The sequence below is a fragment of the Phyllobates terribilis genome, unplaced genomic scaffold, assembly GCF_046119375.1.
Source record: "Phyllobates terribilis strain yellow unplaced genomic scaffold, ASM4611937v1 Scaffold_70__1_contigs__length_7381418, whole genome shotgun sequence".
In the NCBI taxonomy this organism is placed as follows: Eukaryota; Metazoa; Chordata; class Amphibia; order Anura; family Dendrobatidae; genus Phyllobates; species Phyllobates terribilis.
Genome location: NW_027362830.1, coordinates 1,446,885 through 1,460,793, shown reverse-complemented (window position 1 = coordinate 1,460,793; position 13,909 = coordinate 1,446,885).

The window sequence follows — 13,909 nt, the reverse complement described above, 5'->3', positions numbered from 1 at the left end:
GACATGGCGGACCGTGATTAGTGGTTTGGGAGTCAGCTGATCCGGTGACCTGGCACCGCCTGATTGGTCGCGGGTGACGTCACCAATAATGTGACGGTGGGCAGGGCTTAATATTTAAATAGCACGCCCACAAACATGGCGGCGCACTCTGATCATTGAGCTGAGTTGGTGTTACTGTGTGGACGCATGGTCGTTTCGGCTCCACGTGTACTTTTGCTGTTATAGCTTCTGACAGGCAGGTTTAGCAGGGGATAGACAGCCTTAGATGGAGGGAGGCAGGTAGCTTCGTCTGACAGTCTGGCTCCAACAAGGGGGTCGCTATACACCCCGAGCAGACTGCGGACTCCGTATTCCCGGCACCGCCTGTTAGCCACGTGGAGAGATACTCCTCAGTCCGGTAGCACGCCGGCTGGGAGCATGTATACGCCTGCGTGAATCACACACGCATCCTAGCGCCTGCTGCGTAGCCTCTGTGCAGTTAACAGGGCTACAGCTACATTATGTGTCGCACATCTCTCGTGCAGTTAACGGAGATAGTGCGAATCCCTATTCCCGTTCCGGTGTGCAGTAACACGGTGGGGGGGATTGTTATTTCAGTTGGTTGTTTTACCTTCTTCAGGTGTTCGTCCGCAGTCCTCCAGGCTGCATCGCGGACCCCGGGATCGTTTGCTTTCCATTAGCAAAGCAGTCATCAAAGCAAAAGGTGGCTACTTTGAAGAACCTAGAATATAAGACATATTTTCAGTTGTTTCACACTTTTTTTGTTAAGTATATAATTTCACATGTGTTAATTCATAGTTTTGATGCCTTCAGTGTGAATGTACAATTTTCATAGTCATGAAAATACAGAAAAATCTTTAAATGAGAAGGTGTGTCCAAACTTTTGGTCTGTACTGTATATTAGATGATGACCCCACAGACCCTTTACACAGCATTATGTTTCCACAGCTCCTTGTATATGACGCGCCCCTGAGCCTGTGTCGCGCTGCGTTGCGCACGCGGGAGCCTACCCGGAGCCGGATCTGTTGAGAGTTGTAGTCTCGTGGCGGTGATCCGGTCCGTGCCCAGGGAGTCAGACTAAGCGGCGATGTTTTAGCAGTAGATGTTAGATGACTACGCCACCCGTTGAGTTCAGCCAGGGAGCTGCTGCTGCAGGGCAGACCGCTGAGGCCGGTGGTAGGATTGTGCAGCGTGATAGTATAACCCCCAACGGGAGGGGTATGGCCTCAGGGCAGCCGACGTGGATGATGGGGGTAGCAGGAACCACTCGGAGACGGTACTGTGTAGTTCAGGGTCTTTACTGGTGACAAGGATAGACCCTCCCGGAGTACTGGCTAGCGATTGGGGCCTGGTCAGTCCTTGAGCAGATGGGATCTCCCCTGGCCAGGCGGAGTTGTAGGCCTCCCAAACTAACTGTACTCTTCTGGCTACCTTGCTAGAGGCGGATAAAAGTAGCCCACGTCCCTGAGTGTGCCGTGTGGTGCTCACCCGTATGGCCGGTGACTCGGGGCCTTCTAGTAGCTTCCGCTCCACGATGGCGGTGCTGGTCCCATGCGTGTGACCGTGCCTTCAGGTTTCTTGGCCAGAGGACCTGGAATCCCCTGCCTGACGGATTCTGCTGCTGGGTAGGAGTTAGTCCCCACAGCCTCGGACTCCGGGTCCGGTAAGAAATCTTCTCAGTCAGGGCAAGCTCTGCAGCTGCCAGCCCCTGACTCCTTGTAACACTGCTCCCACAGAGCTCCTGTTGTTTCTTCCTATATTTGCTTCTTTTCTCTGCTTCTTCTCTACTCACTAACCCTGCCTCAGCCCCAGGTTTATATAGGGGAAGTTCTTCCCCTCCCAGGACTGGGCAGGAGGTGTGGCATGCATAGGATCCCTGACCGAGAGACCTCCCACCTGCTCTCAGACGTAATATCTCTATCACTGTGGCAACCAGACCCCTGGGGTGTCACATTCCCCCCTAGTGAAATTTAGTACTCCGGGACTAAACATATTTTTAGAAAAACATAACAAGGTATAAACAATAATAATACAATAAGAAAAACACATAAAGATGGTTACGGCGTGTCCGCAACCGGGTGCAGTTTTGAAGAAGACAAAGGTGTCCATTTCACCAAAACAGGGAGACGTAACCAGGTAGGGGTCTGTCCTGCCCCGAGTCCTTAACAGTCTTTAGTCCGTCCTGGGTTCCGCTCCAACTATGTACAAAGGATTCCCGGTAAATCCACCAAAGACTCCTACAAATAACTAGAAACACAAAATTATACACAAGCAACAAGAAAAACAGGTAACCACAAATAAAACAATTTATACATTTCAAATCCTCCAACGTGCGGGTAACTGGCCTCTAGTGGCTCTAGTGGACCTACGGAGCTGACTGTCTAGCCCTGAACTACAGGGTGTAGGAGCTGTCAAGGGTAAACTGGGCAGCTGTCTACCGGCTCTTTGGCTCACTAGGGGTACGGCAGGCTCACTATAAGCAGAGGGTTGATCCTCCTGTTCTGCTTGTGTGGAGTCTTCTGCCTCCTGGACCGGCTGCTCTTCCAGCCCTACCTGTCGCTCCGTAGGTGCTTGGGATGCTGGTTGGAGGAAGGTGAGTACGGGTACCACAACTGCGCCATTGACTTGAGTCCAAGACCGAGGGAAGTCTCCGAGCACAGTACTAACCATGTCTTCCCTTTCCTCTACGGGTCGAGGGTCTTCTTGTTCCTCTTCAGGGTTCCGTAGCTGTTCGGGACACTTCTTCAGGTGATCCCGGGATACAATGGTTGTGGTTTCCCCTCCGTCTTTACTGATGGTACAGACCTTTGGGTTGTCGTGGCTTGAGGGCAGTACGGTGTACGGGTCCTTCTCCCACTGGTCGTCCAACTTGTGGAGCCGTCTTTTTCTCTTCAAGACCTGCTCTCCGGGTACCAGGGGAACAGCGGGAGCATACTGGTTGTAAGTTTTCTCTTGTCTTTCCCTAGCCTGACAGAGACTTCGCTCCACGCTCTCCTGTACTCTCCGGTACTGCTGCTGCCTCTCTGTGTCCCAGTCTGCTTCTGGTGAAGTGTCCTCGGGTGTCAGGACTCCCATTTCCAGGTCAACAGGTAACTTACCAGGTCTCGCCCTCATTAGGTAAGCCGGGGTACAGTTGGTGGAACCTACCGGGATGTGGTTGTATAGGTCCACGAGATCGGGCAGCTTCTCAGGCCACAGACCGCGTTCTTCCAGGGGCAACGTTTTCAGAAGATCCATTACCACCTGGTTCATTTTCTCACAAAGTCCATTAGTTTGCGGATGATAGGGTGTCGTCCTTATCTTCCGGCAGCCATACAGAGTGCAGAATTCTTGGAAGACCTCCGCTTCAAAGGCAGGTCCCTGGTCTGTCAACACTTGGTCCGGGTACCCGTGTGGACGGCAGAAATGCTGCTGGAAGGTTCTCGCTGCTGTTCGAGCTGTTAAGTCCTTGACGGGGACGACAATCAAGAACCGGGAGTAGTGATCCACGATGGTTAGTGCGTAGACGTAGCCACTTCTGCTTGGGGTCAGTTTTACATGATCCAAGGCTACCAGTTCCAACGGCTGCCGGGTGACGATGGACTGCAGGGGAGTCTTCTGGCTGGCACGGTCCTTCCTTCTTAGGTTGCACGGGCCACAGTCTCTGCACCACCTCTCGATGGTTCCCCTCATGCCTACCCAGTGGAACCGCTCGCGCAGCAGGAACTCCAGCTTCTTCCATCCGAAGTGTCCAGCCCCGTCGTGGTATGCCTCCATCACCATGGCTGCGTCTCTTCGTGGCACCACTACTTGCCAGATTAGTTCATGCGTCCGGGAGTTAACCATTCTGCGGCACAACTTCCCCTTGTAAAGGAACAGTCGACTCTTCTCAGCCCACAGTTGCTTGGCTTCCTCCGGAGCGTCTGGGTCAAGGCGAGCCTCTGGCCGAGTCAGCATCTCCTTCACCAGCCGGACGGCAGGGTCACTGTCTTGCGTTTCCGCCCAGTTGTAGTGAGGTAAGGGGTTAAGCGTAGCGCCTTGCTTACTCCTTACCCGATGGGAATACTGGATAGTTCCATGACGGTGAAACGCGGGGAGTTCGACTTCTTCCAGTCCCTCTGGATCTTCTCCTTCGTCCGGTAGGTTTGGCATCCTGGACAGGGCGTCCGCGTTGGTATTGGAGCGTCCTGCCCGGTATTTGATGGTGAACTCGTAGTTGGACAGGCGGGCCATCCATCTCTGCTCTAGGGCACCGAGTCTTGCCGTGTCCAGGTGTGTCAACGGGTTGTTATCCGTGTACACGACGAACCGGGAAGAAGCGAGGTAGTGCTTAAAGCGTTCGGTGACTGCCCACACCACTGCCAGGAACTCTAGCTTAAATGAGCTGTAATTCTCAGGGTTTCTCTCGGTGGGTCGCAGTTTTCGGCTGGCGTAAGCGATTACTCGTTGTTTCCCCTGCTGGATCTGGGACAGCACGGCTCCTAGCCCGATGTTACTTGCGTCAGTGTAGAGGATAAAGGGCTGGTTGTAATCCGGGTACGCCAGGATTTCATCCCCCGTGAGGGCCATCTTCAGCTGGCGGAAGGACTCTTCTTCCAACTTCTCCCATCTGAAGGGCGGCTTCTGGTTCTTGGCCTTCCGGGACTGGCCTATCAGGAGGTCCTGCATAGGAGCTGCCTTTTTGGTGAAACCGGGGATGAACCTGCGGTAGTAGCCTACCAACCCGAGGAACTGCCGCACTTCCTTTACACTGGAGGGACTTGGCCATTCCTTAATTGCGGTGATCTTATCAGGGTCGGGAGCCACTCCGTCAGCGCTCACCACGTGTCCCAGGTACTGCACCTTTGGTTTCAGGAGGTGACACTTGGAGGGTTTCACCTTTAGGCCGTAGCTTGCCAGAGCTTCGAACACTTCCGCCAGGTGTTTCAGGTGGTCCTCATAAGTCTTGGAATATACGATGACATCGTCCAGGTACAACAGGACCGTCTCGAAGTTTCTGTGGCCCAGACAGCACTCCATTAATCGTTGGAAGGTTCCTGGTGCGTTGCAGAGTCCGAACGGCATGCAGGTAAACTCGCTAAGTCCCATCGGGGTGGTGAATGCGGTCTTCTCCCGGTCCGCCTCTGCTACAGGAACCTGCCAGTACCCACTAGTGAGATCCAAGGTAGAGAAGAAGTTAGCAGATCTTAAAGCAGCCAAAGACTCCTCTATCCTTGGTAAGGGGTACGCATCCTTGTGTGTGATACGGTTGATTTTCCGGTAATCTACACACATCCTCATGGTGTTGTCTTTCTTTTTGACTAAGACTAGTGGAGCTGCCCAGGGGCTACAGCTATCCCTGATCACCCCAGCCTCCTTCATGTCTCTAAGCATCCCCTTGGCGTGTTGGTAGTGTGCAGGGGGTACGGGTCGATACCTCTCTTTTATGGGAGGATGGTCTCCCGTGGGGATGTGGTGTTCTACCCCCTTGACTCGCCCGAAGTCTAACGGGTGTTTACTAAACACTCTCTCGTACTCTTGAACCACCCGATAGACTCCCTGTTTCTGGTGTGAGGGAGTGGAGTCAGTACCCAAATGTAGTTGCTGACACCAGTCCTCCATTGTTTTCTTAGAGCCGTTACCTTCCTCCGGGTGAGATGGAGGCAAGGGTTCCACAGATTGTATAGCATTTTGGTTAATGGTATATAATTTGGCTAGCGTGGCATACCGGGGCAGGTACACTTCCCTCTTCCCGATATTGATTATGCGAACGGGCACCCTCCCATGGCGTACATTAACCACCCCCCGTGCTGTCAAGATGGTGGGCCTACTGTCTGAGTAAACTGGTTCTACCATTGCCTGGTAATCTCTACCCCTCAGACCAATAGCTGCCCGGCACCAAATCATCATTTCACTTTTTGGGGGCATGGCAATAGGGAAAGGGTCACACATTCTCACGCTACCAATCTCACCGCCGGAGAGTTCCACCTGTTGCCGTCGCATCAGTGCCCGGATCTCTTTTTGGAGCACTCGCTGCTCGCCGGAGCTGGCGTTCTTGGCAACCTGCTGTAAAAGGAAAATCACCTCTGCAAGACAATTTTCAATTACATTAGTTCCTAGAGTTATCTTTGGGTGACTCTCGTGTTTGTCAATGTCTACAATGATCAGTCCCTGTGCTGCCAGTTCAACTCTACCAATTTTAATGGTCACCTCTTTAAATCCGATCTGTGGCACGGGCTGACCATTGCTGGCGATGATACTCAAGTCGTCGTCAGGGTAGCGGGTAATATCCGAGTCATTCCAGTACTGCTTGAAGAGCACGTACGGGATGGTGGTGACCTGTGACCCGGTGTCCAGTAGGGCACTCATAGGAATGCCATCCAGTACCACTGGTAAGACTGGACGTCCTCCCACATATTTGTTGCGCCAGTTCGATGGGCCTGATGATCTTTTTCCTAGGGGTTGGCCCTCTACCCTAGGTTGTGCCAGTTTAAAGGACAGTACCTTGCCATATGTCCGGGTTGATTGCAGCGGCGGCAGATGGGTTGTCCGTCCTCGTTGTATCGGTCGCTGGGTCTTCCTCTGGCCGGTGGGGTCCTCCTTGGTCGACGCCACGGGATGTCCTCCGGTCCGGATGCCAGCTGGATCTTCCCTGGAGTGGAAACCTGTAAAGACTGCACAGTTCGGGTTAGCGCAGCAACGCTTTTAGCTAGCTCTTGGACCTGATGGTGCAGGTCTGGAGCCGAGTCATTGTTCAAAGCCTGCGCATCAGCTCCCACAGGCCCTGCCGACAAGGGCGCCGCCTCCTGGTGGTAGGTGGTAGTGGGGCGTCTGTGGGTCACAACGCCACCTGGTGCCGGTTCTCGGAGCACCCGGATGGCTCTGTCCTTGAACTGTGCAAATCCCAGATGAGGGTCCTGTAAGGCCATTGCCCGCAACTGGGTTCGGTGGGCATTGCAATATAAACCCTCTATAAATTGTTCAGTTAACAGCCTGTCCTCGTCTCCCACGCCGTCAGGGTCGGTCTGCTTAATGGCTCTCAGGGCCTCTTGTAGGTTCAGGGCATAGTCCCTTATACTCTCATGTGCCCGCTGTTTGCACCCGTAGAATCTAAGCCTGATCTCGGCTGAGGTGCGGGTATCAAAGGTGTCCCTCAGCCGGGTTAGTATCCCTGCGACAGTCCTCCCCCCAGGTGGCCAGGACTTTACCTCCCTTTGGGCTGCCCCGGTTAATTGGGCCACCAGGATGCTTACTTTTTGCTCTTCTGTGAGGGGGTACACCTGGAAGAGGCTATCCAGTTTTTCTCTAAAGTCCTGCAGGGTATGTGACTCCCCTGAGTACTGGGGTAGCCAGGCTGCCCCCGGGATATAGGGCATGGTGAAAGGCATGACCGCGACAGCGGTGGCGCTGGCGGGGGTTGGAGCGGTGAAGCTCTCCTCCGTATCCGACATCCTTCTCCCCCCTAGTGGACCGTGGCCTACCTTTCGATGATCCTCTTCCGTAGGCCGCGGCTCCGCAGTGGATCGTCAGGGTTGAGGACCTTCCGTTCCTGTGACGTCGGCGTCTGCTGGGCTCCTTCCAGGACCTTACGCGACGTCCGGACGTGAGGCGGGGCTTCAGTTCTCGCGCGTTTTCGGAGTCCACGCCCCTCTTCTTCCCGCGCGGCGTCCCCAAGATGGCGTCCAACGGCGGGAAAACTCCACGGATGGCGGGAAGAAGGCTGAAGATGGCGCCGGATGGCGGGAATCTTCACCGATGGCGGGAAGAAGGCTGAAGATGGCGCCGGATGGCGGGAATCTTCACCACAGGTAAGTTTTAAAAGTCTCTTTTTCAGGCACGCAGTACCCGGTGGTTGCGGGCACGAAATCCTGCCGACTACGCCAAAAGTTGACGCGCCCCTGGGCCTGTGTCGCGCTGCGTTGCGCACGCGGGAGCCTACCCGGAGCCGGATCTGTTGAGGGTTGTAGTCTCGTGGCAGTGATCCGGTCCGTGCCCAGGGAGTCAGACTAAGCGGCGATGTTTTAGCAGTAGATGTTAGATGACTACGCCACCCGTTGAGTGCAGACCGCTGAGGCCGGTGGTAGGATTGTGCAGAGTGATAGTATAACCCCCAACGGGAGGGGTATGGCCTCAGGGCAGCCGACGTGGATGATGGGGGTAGCAGGAACCACTCGGAGACGGTACTGTGTAGTTCAGGGTCTTTACTGGTGACAAGGATAGACCCTCCCGGAGTACTGGCTAGCGATTGGGGCCTGGTCAGTCCTTGAGCAGATGGGATCTCCCCTGGCCAGGCGGAGTTGTAGGCCTCCCAAACTAACTGTACTCTTCTGGCTACCTTGCTAGAGGCGGATAAAAGTAGCCCACGTCCCTGAGTGTGCCGTGTGTTGCTCACCCGTATGGCCGGTGACTCGGGGCCTTCTAGTAGCTTCCGCTCCACGATGGCGGTGCTGGTCCCATGCGTGTGACCGTGCCTTCAGGTTTCTTGGCCAGAGGACCTGGAATCCCCTGCCTGACGGATTCTGCTGCTGGGTGGGAGTTAGTCCCCACAGCCTCGGACTCCGGGTCCGGTAAGAAATCTTCTCAGTCAGGGCGAGCTCTGCAGCTGCCAGCCCCTGACTCCTTGTAACACTGTTCCCACAGAGCTCCTGTTGTTTCTTCCTATATTTGCTTCTTTTCTCTGCTTCTTCTCTACTCACTAACCCTGCCTCAGCCCCAGGTTTATATAGGGGAAGTTCTTCCCCTCCCAGGACTGGGCAGGAGGTGTGGCATGCATAGGATCCCTGACCAAGAGACCTCCCACCTGCTCTCAGACGTAATATCTCTATCACTGTGGCAACCAGACCCCTGGGGTGTCACATATACAGTATGATTCCCTCATTGTTCCCTAAATACAGTATGATGTGCTCACAGCTCCATATACACCGTATGATGTCCCCACACATGCAGATACACAATATGATACCTATACACAATATGATGCCCCTACATCTCCCTATACACAATATGATGCCCCTACATCTCCCTCCATCTGAACAAGTCTCTCCAACTTCAGAAAGATTATGGACGCATCACATTTTTTTTTACGGACAGGGAAAAAAGTGCCCTATTTTTATGGACTGTCCAAGAATTTCTGGACAGTTGGCTACCCTGCTATTAGTTCCACTGGGGTGGCAGCCTAGATGGATGCTGGAAGCACAACCGTCTCTCCCTAAGATTTGGAGAGGGAAGGCCACCGATTCCTGACCCTTGCTGTGGCCTTTTCGTTGAGAGGGATGGTTTATTGAGGGCCCATATATACACACAGTCATGGCCGGAAGTGTTTAGCAACCTTGAGATTGTTCCAGAAAGTGAAGTATTTCTCCCAGAAAATTATTACAATTACACATGTTTTGTTATACATTTGTTATAATATTTATTTCCTTTGTGTGTATTGAAACAGCACAAAAAAATGGGAAAAAAAGGCAAATTGGACATAATTTCACACAAAACTCCAAAAATGGGCCGGACAAAATTGTTGGCACTTTTCCAAAATTGTGGAAAAACAACTTTGCTTCAAGCATGTGATGCTCGTTAAAACTCACCTGTGGCAAGTAACAGTCGTGGGTAATATGAAAGTCATACCTGAGACCAGATAAAAAGTGGAGAAGATAGATAGATATGAGATTGATAGATAGATAGATATGAGATAGATAGATGGATATGTGGCACCCCAGGGGTCTGGTTACCACTGTAATAGAAATATTATGTCTGAGAGCAAGTGGGAGGTTTCCTGGTTCGGAGCCCTTAAACATGCAACACCTCCTGTCCCAGACCAGATAGGGGAGGAACCTGCCCTATATAAACTGGATCTGGGGCGGGGTTAGTGAAGTCAGAGCCTGGAGTTAGTTCCAGACACAGGGAAAGTAACAGCGAGGAGCTCTGTAGGAGCAGGAGCTGAAGACCAGGGACTTGAGCTAAGCGGAGTTCGTCCTGGCAGAAGACTCTGAGAACCGGACACAGGAGTCCGAGGTTGCGGGGACTTATATATACCCAGCAGCAGAAACCCGCCGGCAGGGGATTTCAAGTCCTCTGGCCATAGAAGCCCGGAGGCTCAGTCACGAGCAAGGGACCAGCACTGCAATCGAGGAGCGGGGGCTATCAGAAGGCCCCAAGTCACCAGCCATACAGGTGAGCACCACACGGAACACTCAGGGACGTGGGCTACTTCCACTCGCTTACAGCAAGGTAGCCAGGAAGAGTGCAGATAGTCGGGGAGACCTACAACTCCACCTGGCCAGGGGAACTCCAGTTTGCTCACAGACTGACCAGGCCTCTTATGCTAGCCAGTACTCCCGGGAGGGTCTGCCTTATCACCATCAGTAAAGACCCTGAACTGCACTGCAAAGCCTCTGAGTCGTTCCTGCTGCGCTCGTGTACCATCACTCCTATCATCCACACTCACTAGCCTGAGGCTATACTCCTCCCGTGGGGAGTTATACTACACTCTGCTGCCCTCACAACATCAGCCTCAGAGGTCTGCTCAGCAGCGGCGGTTCTTATTGACCGCAATCCACGGGTGGCGTAGTCGGACATTGCATTATACTGATACAGAGACTGCCACAATATTGGTCTGGCCACCCTGAGCCACGGGACCAGGTCGCCACAACTACTCCCAGCATTGCCCTGAAGTCCGGTCCCGGGTGCCCCATGGCCCAGGGGGCGCGTCATATAGATAATAGATAGATGATAGATAGTCCTATGATATGAGATAGAGGTCGTTATAGACAGGTTTATACACTCTCTCCCGAAGTCGGTAAAATCCTGGGTTGCCCAGGGAGATCCCTATAATGCTGATGACTTGGTGGGGTTGGTGGAAAGATACCAGGCGGTTGAGAGTCCGTTGGGAAAACAAGGGGTCGTAGCCTCTCAATACTGGGGTTCCCAAAAGGTGGCGGACACCCAAAAGAAGGGAGCTAGCGCCACACCTGGGGGGCATCCTAGAGTTCAGGAGGGGTCTGAGTTGCTGCCCAAGGTCCCACCCCATAATATAGTGTGTTGGAGATGTCATACCCCTGGCCATATTGCCTTCCGGTGTCCCATAACCTCTGAACCAATGGACTGTAACATGGGCCGGCGTTGCTCTTATTTTGCCTACCCCGCCTGCAGCGCGGTTCGTCAACATGGCGAGGGCCCTCAGGCATGCTCAGTGTCAGTTAACGGGGCACAAGTCTCTGGACTATTGGTCTCAGGAAGTTTGGTGACCCTGATAAGGGCCACACTCCCTCATCGGCTGGTTTCTGGGAAGGTGGTGGGTGTCCGGTGTATCAATGGGGACGCTAAGAACTATCCTGTGGCCCAGGTGGATGTAAACACAGACTGTGGCACCACATCTCATGAAGTGGCGGTCGTTAAGGACCTATTGCATCCCATAATAATTGGACGTTATTTTGCATTATTCTGGGAAATGTGGGGGAAAGCGGGGACACCTGGTTGCTTGGACGACAGCCAGATCGCCCCTAAGGAAACTTACCCGCAGAACATAGTAGATGAGTTTCCCATGTGTGTGCTGGTGGGCAATGAGGCTGAAGTAGCATCCCCTGAGTCCAATATCCCTGAGCTTTAGGTGTCCGAGGGAAACTTTGGAACTGCCCAACTCAGGGATTTAACTCTGAAAGGGGCCTTTGAAAATGTTACTGTGTTAAATGGGGTGCCTCAGGAACCGGGAACTGACACTCAGTTCCCTCATTTTGCTGTGAATGGGGATTTGCTGTACAGAATAACCAAGCCAAGGGGTGAGGTAATAGAACAGTTGCTGGTGCCAGGGCCCTATAGACGCAGGGTGTTAGACATGGCTCATTCTCATGTGTTGGGTGGTCACCTGGGTGCAGACAAGATTCAAGAACGGATCCTCCAAAGATTCTACTGGCCAGGTTGCTATAGAGAAATATAGAGTTATTGTCGTTCCTGCCCCACATGCCAGATAACCTCCCCAGTGGCCCACTTCCGCAGTCCCCTAGTGCCACTACCAGTCATCGAGGTTCCATTCGAACGCATAGCAATGGATCTAGTGGGGCCTCTGGTCAAGTCCGCCCAAGTGCATCAGTATATCCTGGTGGTATTAGATTATGCTACATGGTATCTGGAGGCCGTACCACTACGAAACTCCTCCACCAGGTGTATAGCCCGGGAGTTAGTCCACATGTTTTCAAGAACCGGGTTGCCTAACGAGATCCTAACAGACCAAGGAACTCCATTTATGTCGAAGGTCATGAGGGAATTGTGCAAGACACTGCAGATTGCACAACTGAGAACCTCCGTGTACTCTCCCCAGACGGACGGACTGGTAGAGAGGTTTAACAAAACCTTGAAAGCAATGTTGAGGAAAGCAGTGGAAAAGGATGGCCGAGACTGGGACTATATGTTGTTCGCCATGAGGGAAGTTCCCAAAGCTTCCACAGGTTTCTCCCCGTTTGAACCACTCTATGGACGACACCCTCAGGACTCCTGGAGGTGGAGAAAGAGTCCTGGGAAGCTGAGACCACTCCCTATAGGAGAGTGGTGGAGCACGTTGCCCAGATGCAAGAGAGGATTGCCCATGTGATGCCCATTGTGAGGGAGCACCTCCTTAAGGCACAAGAGGCACAGTCCAGGGTGTATAATAGGTCGGCCAGGGTGAGATCGTTCAACCCAGGAGATCGAGTGCTTGTGCTAGTCCCACAGTGGAGACAAGTTCATGGCCAAGTGGCAGGGCCCCTATGAGGTGGTAGAGAAAGTGGGGGAAGTCAACTTTAAGATCCACCAACCAGGGAAGAGGAAGCCCTACCAAATTTACCATGTTAACTTGATTAAGCCATGGCAAGATAGAGAGCCTGCGGAAGTTCCCTGTTTAATGGCTGAGGCTGAGGCCGATGTGAAAGAGGTCAAGGTGGCAGAGTCACTGTCACATGCCCAAAAGCAACAGTGCAAAGAGTTGTTACAGCGAAATAAAGACATGTTTTCGGAGTTGCCAGGACTCACTCAGGTCATAGAGCATGAGGTTCTCACAGAGCCTCATGTTCGCGTCAATCTAAAACCATACCGGATCCCCGAAGCCCGCAGAGAGGTGATCTCTAAAGAAGTAAGGCGGATGCTAAACCTGGGAGTCATTGAAGAGTCCAAAAGTGGATGGTCCAGTCCTATAGTCTTAGTGCCGAAACCAGATGGGGAATGGCGGTTTTGCAACGACTAAAGGAAGCTGAACGAGGTCTCAAAGTTCGACGCCTACCCAATGCCTAGGGTAGATGAGCTTATCGAAAGGCTAGTACCCGCTCGGTACATCACCACTCTGGACCTCACCAAAGGATATTGGCAAATTCCCCTGTCCAAAGAGGCTAAGGAGAAGACAGCCTTCTCAACGCCAATACGTCAGGATGCCGTTTGGGTTGAAGGGAGCTCCGGCCACCTTCCAGAGAGCCATGGACCGGATCTTAGCACCCCACAAACAGTATGCAGCGGCCTACCTAGATGCCATCGTCATATTTAGCCAGGACTGGGAAAGTCATCTGGACAAAGTTCAAGCCATACTTGATGCCCTAAGGAAGGCGGGCTTTACTATCAACCCGAAGAAATGTGCCATGGGGATGGAGGAAGCCAAGTACCTAGGGTACGTGGTTGGTAGAGGGGAAATAAAACCACAAATAAATAAGGTCGAGGCGATCTTGAACTGGCCACAGCCCCTCTCGAAGAAGCAGGTCATGGCGTTTCTAGGCATTGTGGGCTACTATCGAAGATTTGTCCCTAACTTTGCCCTGATAGCAGCCCCACTGATGGATCTTCTGAAAGGGATGAAGTCAGCTATGGCCAAGTGGTCTTGGTGGCACCCAGCTTCTCCAAGGAGTTTGTGGTCCAGATGGATGCATCGGATGTCAGGCTGGGAGCAGTCTTGTCCCAGGAGATTAACGGAGAAGAACACCCTGTAAAATACCTCAGTCTG